General features: G+C 48.0%; 1 protein-coding gene across 1 annotated transcript in view; it reads left to right on the forward strand.

Moving 5' to 3' along the window:
- Positions 1–10,811: 10,811 nt before the first annotated feature.
- The window catches only part of LOC118376181 (ATP-binding cassette sub-family C member 9-like), a gene marked incomplete at its 3' end in the record, with an annotated part of 15,181 nt that continues 13,189 nt past the window's right edge, over positions 10,812–12,803 (forward strand). Inside the window, exon 1 of the mRNA XM_052507061.1 lies at positions 10,812–11,064. The remainder of the gene's footprint in view (positions 11,065–12,803) is intronic.

Consider the following 12,803-nt stretch of genomic DNA (forward strand, 5'->3'; position numbering starts at 1 on the left):
CAGACACAGACAAACACACACACACACACTGTACAGACACAGACAAACACACACACACACTGTACAGACACAGACAAACACACACACACACTGTACAGACACAGACAAACACACACACACACTGTACAGACACAGACAAACACACACACACACTGTACAGACACAGACAAACACACACACACACTGTACAGACACAGACAAACACACACACACACACACACTGTACAGACACAGACAAACACACACACACACTGTACAGACACAGACAAACACACACACACACTGTACAGACACAGACAAACACACACACACACTGTACAGACACAGACAAACACACACACACACTGTACAGACACAGACAACACAAACACACACACACACACACACACACACACACACACACACACACACACACACACACACACACACACACACACACACACACACACACACACACACACTGTACAGACACAGACAAACACACTGTACAGACACAGACAAACACATACACACACTGTACATTCACAAAGAGAAACCGATCAAGAAGCAGGGAGAAACCAGAAACAGGGTTCTCAATCACTGAGGCTGAAACTTCAGCCAATCGTCAAATTGACCCTTAAACTGGCAACTTCCCAGTAAATAACATTGTCTTTAAAGTGCTCTATTCAACTCTTATTTCCACTGCCTCACCCATCAACAGAGATAGAGATTGTGACGGGTTCCCAAATGAAGACAAAGCATTAGTTCATTCTCAGATCTCTGGAGTTGAATCAGTGTGTCGGTAGGGAACAGTCAACCAGGATCCGTCAACCCTTAAGAGCATTCCCATCAGTCACTGGTTCTCTCTGAGGACAAGATATTCACACCACAGGGATATGACAGCCTTGAGTGTGTGTGTGTGTGTGTGTCAGATTCTGGAACCATCCCATTAGGTGTGTGATAATTCTGTTTAGGTAAATTAATTGTGAAGAGTTTCTTTGACCCACGATGCAATGCTTCAGTCACGCCACCTCATTTTCACTAGGCCACTGCATCTGTTTGTTGTAATGATTAAACCTGAACACATTTTCTTAATCTCTTGACATCATCATTTCCCTTAGAATCACTCCATTACTGCATTTTCTGGCTGATTGGCATCCAATAAGAGGCTTTGCCGAGCAGAACAATCCAATAAAAAGTTCTGAATGTTTAATCAGCGTTTATGCCGCCTTTCCCATAACCTTCATGTGCCAAAAAAAGAACAGATTTTTCATCAAGACTAGCAATATTACTAACTTTCAGAATGACAAATGGGCTTCATCAAATACTTTCCAGCTGCATTAAAGGTCCCATTTGATATACAGTGCCAAAGATATCACATGCAATAACTTGAGATTTGACACCCATTGCCTAGTGTTGATGTACTGTACTTTGTGTACTGTACGTGTGTGTGTTTGTGTGTGTAAGCTACTGTGCGTGTGTTGTGTGTGTCCATCAGACGACTCAGTCTGTTTGCTCACCAAGCCAACAGGGGAAGGTCCCAAGTCCACCAAGCCAACCGGGAAAGGTCCCTAGTCCATCAAGCCAACAGAGGAAGGTCCCTAGTCCACCAAGCCAACCGGGAAAGGTCCCTAGTCCATCAAGCCAACAGAGGAAGGTCCCTAGTCCACCAAGCCAACCGGGAAAGGTCCCTAGTCCATCAAGCCAACAGAGGAAGGTCCCTGGTCCACCAAGCCAACGGGAAAGGTCCCTAGTCCATCAAGCCAACAGAGGAAGGTCCCTGGTCCACCAAGCCAACCGGGAAAGGTCCCTAGTCCATCAAGCCAACAGAGGAAGGTCCCTAGTCCACCAAGCCAACAGGGGAAGGTCCCTAGTCCATCAAGCCAACCGGGAAAGGTCCCTAGTCCATCAAGCCAACAGGGGAAGGTAGTCCACCAAGCCAGGGAAGGTTCCATCAAGCCAACAAAGGTCCCTGGTCAAGCCAACAGGGGAAGGTATCCACCAAGCCAACAGGGTTCCCCAACCAACAGGGAAGGTCCCTCAGAATCCACCAAGCCAACAGGAAGTTCCCCCTAGTCCCCAATTACTGAACAGGGGAAGTTCCCCCTGTCTTCCCTCAAGATATTACTGAACAGGGTTCCCCAACTGGTTTCCCTCAGGATATTACTGAACAGGGTTCCCCAACCATCTTCCCTTTATTACCAACAGGGTTCCCCAACTCCAGCTTCCCTCAGGATATTACTGAACAGGGTTCCCCAACTAGCTTCCCTCAGGATATTACTGAACAGGGTTCCCCAACTGGCTTCCCTCAAATATTACTGAACAGGGTTCCCCAACTGGCTTCCCTCAGTTCTGGATATTACTGAACAGGGTTCCCCAACTGTCTTCCCTCAGGATATTACTGAACAGGGTTCCCCAACTGGCTTCCCTCAGGATATTACTGAACAGGGTTCCCCAACTGGCTTCCCTCAGGATATTACTGAACAGGGTTCCCCAACTGGCTTCCCTCAGGATATTACTGAACAGGGTTCCCCAACTGGCTTCCCTCAGGATATTACTGAACAGGGTTCCCCAACTGGCTTCCCTCAGGATATTACTGAACAGGGTTCCCCAACTGGCTTCCCTCAGGATATTACTGAACAGGGTTCCCCAACTGGCTTCCCTCAGGATATTACTGAACAGGGTTCCCCAACTGGCTTCCCTCAGGATATTACTGAACAGGGTTCCCCAACTGGCTTCCCTCAGGATATTACTGAACAGGGTTCCCCAACTGGCTTCCCTCAGGATATTACTGAACAGGGTTCCCCAACTGGCTTCCCTCAGGATATTACTGAACAGGGTTCCCCAACTGGCTTCCCTCAGGATATTACTGAACAGGGTTCCCCAACTGGCTTCCCTCAGGATATTACTGAACAGGGTTCCCCAACTGGCTTCCCTCAGGATATTACTGAACAGGGTTCCCCAACTGGCTTCCCTCAGGATATTACTGAACAGGGTTCCCCAACTGGCTTCCCTCAGGATATTACTGAACAGGGTTCCCCAACTGGCTTCCCTCAGGATATTACTGAACAGGGTTCCCCAACTGGCTTCCCTCAGGATATTACTGAACAGGGTTCCCCAACTGGCTTCCCTCAGGATATTACTGAACAGGGTTCCCCAACTGGCTTCCCTCAGGATATTACTGAACAGGGTTCCCCAACTAGCTTCCCTCAGGATATTACTTGACAGAGTTCCCCAGCTGGCGGCCTGCGGGATATTACTGCTATGGCTTGGTAGTGTGGCACTGACTCCATGTTCTTTTCCATTTGTATGTGTGTGTGTGTGTCACTGTTAGAGTTGACCAGTAGGTGGCAGCAAAAGCTTGTTTTAATAGTTTCCTCAGGAAATTAGGGAACAGGGTTGCAGTCACTGTCTGACTTGTGATTGTTTTCCCAGTCCAGTATGTAACTCTAGTGAGTAAATTACTGAACATGGTTCCCCCTGGCTTCCTCAGGATATTACTGGATGAACAGGTTCACAGGAACTGGTGACACCTTCCCCTGGGGAGAATTACTCGTGGTAATGACTTGGTGGAATCAGTGGAATGGCATCATTATTATAAGCCGTCCTCCCTCAGCAGGCTGCTGTGGGAGATATGTCCTCACAGAGTTCCCCAGCTGGCTCAGCAGGCCTGTCGGGATATTACTGCAGGCTCAGCAGGCTGTGTGTGGCACTGACTCCATGTTCTTTCCAGGAGGGCCATGGTGTGTGTCCCAGTTAGAGTTCCAGTCAGGTGGCTGCAAAAGCTTGTTTTCATAGTTCTCACTCTCAGCATGCTGTAAATCAAAGGGACAATCAGTGTGTCCCTCAGCTTGGCTGCTGTGATTGTTTTTACAGTCCAGTAGTGCAGTAAACCACATGACAACAGCAGCCCTCTTCCTGAGGATAGGCCAGTCCCTGGATGCCATCCCATCACAGGAGGTTGGTGACACATGTCCTCATCAGGAGGGATGGTCCACTGGCCTCGTCCCCTCAAGGCTGCTTGAGTGGAATCAGTGGGGGCATCATTCCATTCCCAGCCGTCCCCCTCAGCAGGCTGCTGTGGGAGACATGTCCTCATCAGGAGGGCCATGGTCCACATGTCCCAGCCGTCCTCCCCTCAGCAGGCTGCTGTGGGAGACATGTCCTCATCAGTCCTCCCCTCAGAGGGCTGTGGGAGACATGTCCTCATCAGGAGGGCCATGGTCCACTGTCCCAGCCGTCCTCCCCTCAGCCCTGTGGGAGACATGTCCTCATCAGCAGGCTGCTGTGGGAGACATGTCCTCATCAGGAGGGCCATGGTCCACTGTCCCAGCCGTCCTCCCCTCAGCAGGCTGCTGTGGGAGACATGTCCTCATCAGGAGGGCCATGGTCCACCGTCCCAGCCGTCCTCCCCTCAGCAGGCTGCTGTGGGAGACATGTCCTCATCAGGAGGGCCATGGTCCACTGTCCCAGCCGTCCTCCCCTCAGCAGGCTGCTGTGGGAGACATGTCCTCATCAGGAGGGCCATGGTCCCCATATGCCAGCTATAGCACATTGCATACAATTAGTTTCAGACCCCTTGCTCATCTGTGTCATCTAATATACACACATCCACATAGACTACACAGGCATGCCTTCACTAACTGGGAAACATATTTAACTTCCAGTTGACCTTCTATTCTCTATAATAAATAGGAATCGACAGAAAGACTATAGTAGTAGTAGTGGGTAGTGTTAAATAGAGCTGTGTTTGGATAACATCGGGTTAATGTGGCATCTGTGTGTTTATGCAAGGACATCTGTGTGTTTATGCAAGGACATCTGTGTGTTTATGCAAGGACATCTGTGAGATGATTTCTGAATGTCACTGCTGAAGTTACCACGGGGAGAGAGATGTGTGTGGGACTCCAGTCATACCATTGAAAGGTAAACAGACTCTCTCTGTTCCTCTGGGTCTGCTGTTGGAGCTGGACTTGGGAGTTAATCTACTGGCCACACTGGAGGAGGAGGGAGGAGGGAGGGAAGGAAGGAAGGAAGGAAGGGAGGAAGGAAGGAAGGAAGGAAGGAAGGAAGGAAGGAAGGAAGGAAGGAAGGAAGGAAGGAAGGAAGGAAGGAAGGAAGGAAGGAAGGAAGGAAGGAAGGAAGGAAGGAAGAAGGAAGAGAAGGAAGGGAGGGAGGGAGAGGAGAGATAGAGATAGAGAGAGAAAAGAGAGAGAGAGAGAGAGAGAGAGAGAGAGAGAGAGAGAGAGAGAGAGCTCTCAGAGAGATAGAAAATGGAGAGACAGAGAGAGAGAGAGAGGGGATAAGGATCTGGGGGGAAAAAACATGAAAAATAAAGATAGAAAGAGAGATACCAACTCTCTCCAAATCATGATAGCATGCATCCATGTTATAACAGACAGGATCATGGGGGGTGTACTTTTGTTGTACGGTACGGGGGAGTGGAACACTGGAAGTAGAATCTCACTTCCTGCTCTGGAGCACCACAGACGCCCCTACGGCCCCCAGCTCAACTTTCTCACGCTGGGAGCCAGAGAACACCAGAGAAGAACACCATCACAGATCCTCCTCTATCCCAGAGATCCCCCACTGCCCCTATGCCATGCAGCATCGCCATGGAAACCTGTAATGCACATCACTGTTTTCTGATTTCACACAGATATGGGAGAGACAAAGGTGAACTCAGGTGAACTAGAGTTTGATATGTGATCGTTCTAGGTGTGTGTGTCATAACTTACCCTTAGCAGATGATTCATATCATGTCCTTCATACCACAACACTATGAGACAACAATGTTTATGCATCATCGCATTACTTAAGGATGATTTGTTTGTCTTTGGAGCGAGAGAGAGAGATAGAAAGCGGGAGAGAAGGAGAGAAAGAGAGAGAGAAAGACAGAGAAATATAGAGAGAGACAAAGAGAAAGTGAGAGAGCGAGAGAGAGAGAGAGAGAGAGGCGAGAGGATGTGGGCTTTCACAGCTTCACAGCTTCGTTAAGAGTCTTGTGGATGACGCACTCACCACCGTAGCAGCATACGTGTTGGGAGCATCAATTCCCAGCACAGCCCTCCGGCTATGAGAATCTGGAAGTTTCTCAAATAGCTCAAACTGACCTCATTACCCCTCTTCCACCCCTCCACACCTCCTCCATCCCTGTCCCCATCTCCTCGTCTCCATCACCTCATCCCAGCTTCTATGTGTCTCACACACACAGTGTCTTACTGCATTACTTCCTCTGACGGGTTAGGGGTCGAGGGTCATAGATCCCCTTCAACTGTCTCCAGGGAAACGCAGGGGGATGTGAACCTCCGTACAACTCTGAACGCTGTCCCTCGACACTGTCACACACTCCCCGTGCCGCCCCCAACCCACCCCTGAGGCCTCGCAATACACTCCCACACACCCTCTCTTCCTCCTCACACACACTGAGACACAAGCCCCCGGCACAGTTCTCATGGTGCTGGGCCACATGGTGGTCCACCCTCCACCCTGCCCTCTGACCTGGCTGTCCTCCATGGATGTGTTCTTTATCTCAGATATGCAACAACTTCAGGTCCAGGTCCAGGCCCAGGTCCAGGCCCAGGCCCAGACCCAGACCCTGACCCAGGCCCAGGTCCAGGCCCAGGCCCAGGCCCAGACCCAGGCCCAGGTCCAGGCCCAGGCCCAGGCCCAGGCCCAGGCCCAGGCCCAGGCCCAGGCCCAGGCCCAGGCCCAGGCCCAGGCCCAGGCCCAGGCCCAGGCCCAGGCCCAGGCCCAGGCCCAGACCCAGACCCAGGCCCAGACCCAGGCCCAGGTCCAGGCCCAGGTCCAGGCCCAGGTCCAGGCCCAGGCCCAGGTCCAGGCCCAGACCCAGACCCAGGCCCAGGCCCAGGTCCAGGTCCAGGCCCAGGTCCCAGGCCAGGCCCAGGTCCAGGTTCAGGCCCAGGCCCAGGCCCAGTTCCAGGTCCAGGCCCAGGCCCAGGTTCAGGCCCAGGTTCAGGCCCAGGTCCAGGTCCAGGTCCAGGCCCAGGCACCAGACAGACCATGTGCTGCTGCCACTCTACAACAGGGAGGTCTTCATTTACTGCCTTTCTTCAGAGCCTGTGTATGGTTGTTTCCATTCTGGTCTTTAATCAATAGGGAATTCAGCAGATTTCTCAACAATAACATGAATTAATCAATTGAGTGCAGAGGAAAGACAGAGAGCAGTCGATGCAGAGTGCAGACAAAGTCACACAGGCCCAGAGGACAGAGAAGACTAGAGCACCACTGCTGCACAAACCCAACTGTGTGAGCAGATATTACAATGACCAGACAAACCTACAGGTAACTGCCAAAATAAGGGAAACACCAACAAAAAGTATCTGAGCCAGCGCCCATCTGATGAATCTCCTGGTGTATCCCAAACGGCAGCCTGCACCCATCTGATGAATCTCCTGGTGTATCCCAAACGGCAGCCAGCGCCCATCTGATGAATCTCCTGGTGTATCCCAAACGGCAGCCAGCGCCCATCTGATGAATCTCCTGGTGTATCCCAAACGGCAGCCAGCGCCCATCTGATGAATCTCCTGGTGTATCCCAAACGGCAGCCAGCGCCCATCTGATGAATCTCCTGGTGTATCCCAAACGGCAGCCTGCGCCCATCTGATGAATCTCCTGGTGTATCCCAAACGGCAGCCTGCGCCCATCTGATGAATCTCCTGGTGTATCCCAAACGGCAGCCAGCGCCCATCTGATGAATCTCCTGGTGTATCTCCTGGTGCCCATCTGATGAATCTCCTCAAACGGCAGCCAGCGCCCATCTGATGAATCTCCTGGTGTATCCCAAACGGCAGCCAGCGCCCATCTGATGAATCTCCTGGTGCATCACAAACGGCAGCCAGCGCCCATCTGATGAATCTCCTGGTGTATCCCAAACGGCAGCCAGCGCCCATCTGATGAATCTCCTGGTGCATCACAAACGGCAGCCAGCGCCCATCTGATGAATCTCCTGGTGCATCACAAACGGCAGCCTGCGCCCATCTGATGAATCTCCTGCACTTAGCCAACCTTTTAAAAGCTTTATGAAAAGATCACCTATTGAGAGTGAGAGGACCTTTTTAATAACGGCCTGATACTTCACCAGGGGTTTCTACCTGATCCAGACAAATTGATACTGACACACCATCAAAACAAAGCAAAACGAGCACATCAAAGATCCTAAATCATTCTGTTAAGATGGATAACAGACCATAATCTCTCTGGGGGAATTGTAGAATATATTTATTTGAAATCAGATAAAAAGCTTTTCAAGATACAGTAGACGTGTATCTCTTAATCCTCCTTAAAAACCAGAGGAGCTTTCATTCAAACAAACAGGGTAGAGGGTCACACACACACACACACACACGCACACACACAGACACACAGAGATGCACAGACACACAGACATACACACACACACACACACACACACACACACACACACACACACACACGCACACACACAGACACACAGAGATGCACAGACACACAGACATACACACACACACGCACACACAGACAGAGATGCACAGACACACAGAGATGCACACAGACACACACAGACATACATACACACACACAGAGACATACATACACAGACACACACACGCACACAGAGATGCACAGACATACAGAGATGCGCACACACACACACACAGATGCACAGACACACAGACATACACACACACACACCAGAGGAGGCAGGTTGGAGGAGCTATAGGAGGATGGGCTCATTGTAATGGCTGGAATGGAGTCAAACACATTTTTGTTTCCATGTGGTTGATGTGTTTGGTACCATTCCATTGATTCCATTCAAGCTATTATAATGAGCCTGTCCTCATATATCTCCTCCCACCAGCCTCCTCTGACACACACGTACACACACATACACACACACACAGAAATGACCCATCAAACTCTTTTCGGGTTGTTGAGATGAGTATAATTCATTTGTGGGCGTTCCTAATGACTTTTTCTCTTGGTTATTCTCATTGATATTGGACCACCACAGAGATCAGTAATTAGAATCCAGCCTCTGTGTGCTGTTGTGCTAAAGCATTATAACCAGCAGGTAGGAAACCACTGATGAAGGTCATTCCCCACCAGAGGTCACCAGAGATCAAAGCAAAATCAGAGATGAATCACCTGGTGCATCTGTAACAGTATATCTTTAGACCGTCCCCTCGCCCATACCCGGGCGCGAACCAGGGACCCTCTGCACACATCAACAACAGTCACCCACGAAGCATCGTTACCCATCGCTCCACAAAAGCTGCGGCCGTTGCAGAGCAAGGGGAACCACTACTTCAAGGTCTCACGGCAAGTGACGTCACCGATTGAAACGCTATTTAGCGCGCACCGCTAACTAATCTAGCCATTTCACATCCGTTACACATCCCAAACGGCAGCCTGCGCCCATCTGATGAATCTCCTGCACTTAGCCAACCTTTTAAAAGCTTTATGAAAAGATCACCTATTGAGAGTGAGAGGACCTTTTTAATAACGGAAGCAAAACGAGCACATCAAAGATCCTAAATCATTCTGTTAATGTGGATAACAGACCATAAACTCTCTGGGGGAATTGTAGAATATATTTCTTTGAAATCAGATAAAATGGTTTTCAAGATACAACAGACATGTTATCTCTTAATCCTCCTTAAAAACCAGAGGAGCTTTCATTCAAACAAACAGGGTAGAGGGTCACACACACACACAGACACACAGACACACACACACACACACACACACACACTACGGGCATGGGGGCTAAGAGGAGGAGCTAAAATAGAACATGTTCCCAGAGTGTGAGTTTTATGGAGTTCTCAGGCTACTGAAGTGGTGTATGTGTGTGTGTGTGTGTGTGTGTGTGTGTGTGTGTGTGTGTGTGTGTGTGTGTGTGTGTGTGTGTGTGTGTGTGTGTGTGTGTGTGTGTGTGTGTGTGTGTGTGTGTGTGTGTGTGTGTAACAGGGTTGATTATGCTTCCACTTGCCACTGCAGAAATATGTATTGAATGTTTATGTACAGTGGTTGTATTAATTGGTTCAGTCAGATGTCAGTAAAGTGGTATGTCATTGGCTACAGGTGCAGATAGGGGGAGATCCACAAATACCCCAATGAAATCAGTCCTTGGTCTACCGCTGGAGAAACCAACATCTTCACCGTTTGACCAAGATGATCGCAGGACTACATCACCACGTGACCATGAGCAACCATGACCGACTCATATTGTGTCATAATCAGGTTTCCGTTTAATTAGGGTAGGAGTCATAACTCATTACTGTCAGTGTCCAGGGTAAGACATGGTCATCTATGATCATTTAATAACACTGTTATAATGAAGCACTATGGAAAGGCTGATCACAGCAACTGGCATAATAATGAATAGCCACGAACCAGAGGCCTATGCAGGAGACAGCGAGCAAGTGTTGTCTGCAAGAAATAGTCTGCTCAATCAGTCATGTTAATCAGGAGAAATCATTCTTTGTTGAGGAAACATGGTCACTGTGTAGCCTAGTGTGGGCTATTACATCATTCAACACTGTAGCTTACATCTGCATATTGTCACACTGATAATGCAACGACCTAAATTCAGATTTGCTGATGTTGGTTGCTTTCTGTCTGTCGGCGTAATGGGCACGTGATCCATCCATCATTTCTTACCAATATACGTTTTATTTGAACTTAACGAGAACAGGACTGTCTGAAACGTTTACGTTTACGTTTACCCATTTGGGTAAAACGGCGGAATATAAAACACAACCGTTAAGTGATAACTCCCCCTATTTTAGGTGACCTAAATAACGTGATATTGTCATTACTCACTCCTCTTTCTGAGTGATATTTCTGCAGAAAGCCACGTCTTTCCACCGTGTAGGAGTGGACGCAATAATCATACGACGCTGCTACTGACAGCGCGAGCGCAGTTCTAATGGAATGAATGAATTCGCTTCAGAACGGCAGCGTCCTCCATTGCATCATTTCACAAATCTCACCAGGATAAAATCAATGACCGGACAAGACAAGACATCCCATAACAGGACGCGTCTAAAAAACCGACGGAACACAGCGGAGCCGTAGATAGGGGTAAGTAATGCGGATAGCCTACTAACTGCATACATGGTCTCAGAAAGCCTAATATTTATTTCATTTGACTCGGTCTGATGATAATATTCACACATTGTCAGGTCACATGATGTGTACCCCTTGTCATCTAAACCGCGCACCTCGAGATATGAAACGGTTACAAAAGATACAATGATTAGTATAATAAACGAAGTTTTTTGCCTACAATAATTGCACATGCCTAAGGTCAATGGCAAGTGCTTACTTCACATATAGGTCTGATTCATCGTTGTACCTGCTGACCGCATACATCTGTAGGCTACTGGTTCATTGCGCCTAACAATAGAATTGTAGCCTAGAGGTCAGTTGTAGACTTGCCTATCCAAGGTCCTCCCATGTCCTTGTAGGAGACATGTCAATTCCAAGAATAAACTATATGGACAAATCGTATATTTATATTCAGTCACAGAATACAGTTTGTGTGTTCATAAAAACATATGTAAATATTTACTGAAGCCTTTGCCTAACAAATGGAACCCTCTTAAAAATATGAATCTGTTTTATAAAACCGAACCGTTACGTTGTAGCCTGCTACAGTATGTCTACCATTCCTACACATGTACCTTACCCCACCACATGGTTGGTGCTGGAACCTGGCGGCAAGGGACGTTTGCCTCACCAGACTTGGGCAAGTTTTGAAATCCGATAGGGGGGAGCAGTATGGCCAGCCGATGCGCTCTAAGGCTAAAAATAACCACCTCCAATTTATGCTGTGGGGTTACTGTCTCCAAAAACCAGGCGAACTGAATGAAACCGCGTCAATAAGGACACTTCTCTGAGGTAATAAGCTCCATTGATCTCTATTATTATTCTGTTATGGCCGTATATGCTATGTAGTGCCATGTGTTCAGCTACAGGGTCATATAACTCATAGGAGAGGTCTGAAAACGACTCTTCTTGTGACTGGTGTTGAGTTCTTAGCAGAATAACATTCGGAAAACGACTTTCCAGCTTCAATTGGACAACTACTTGTATAATATGCATTTGGTATAAAAGCCCTATATAAATATTAAACCTATGAATTTTAACATCGTTTGGCAACATTGGTTTTGTAATTATTTCATGTGATTGGCTCCATTATTTTGAGAGCCAACAGGACTTTTATTTAGAAAGGGGAGGAATAAGATGAGCAGTTCTTGGATGTCAGTGATGCTTCTCTAGAATAAACCACAACCTTCTCTATCATCAGACTAGATCATTCCTTATCAAGGTGTACCATCATGTCATGTCTTGAAACACAGAATAAAGCAGAGGTATATTTGTGTAGTAAGATATTCCAGTTTGACTTGTGGTGCCAGTGTTGTGCCTTGAAGAATTGGTGTAGGCGGGTGAATAACAGTTCACTGCTCTTAGTGTCAGTGTTGTCAACCATGGCAACAGAGGTTAGTGAGGTCTCTGTTGTCAAGGACAGGCATTAACACAAATTGCATGAGAAAAAGTCAAGTCTTGGGAAATAGTATGGGTCATTCCTCCCTTTAATGATTATTGATCCATGTAAACTCTCTAAGCAGAGTTCATTTGAAATGTTTTACTTAACCTGTATTTAACTAGGCAAGTCAGTTAAGAATACATTATTATTTACAATGACGGCACACCAAAAGACCTCCTGCGGGGACAGGGGCTGGGATTTAAAAATATATATATATTTTAAAAAATAGGACAAAACACACATCAAGACAAGAGAGACGCCACAACACTAC

The sequence above is a fragment of the Oncorhynchus keta genome, unplaced genomic scaffold, assembly GCF_023373465.1.
Source record: "Oncorhynchus keta strain PuntledgeMale-10-30-2019 unplaced genomic scaffold, Oket_V2 Un_contig_284_pilon_pilon, whole genome shotgun sequence".
Classification (NCBI taxonomy): domain Eukaryota; kingdom Metazoa; phylum Chordata; class Actinopteri; order Salmoniformes; family Salmonidae; genus Oncorhynchus; species Oncorhynchus keta.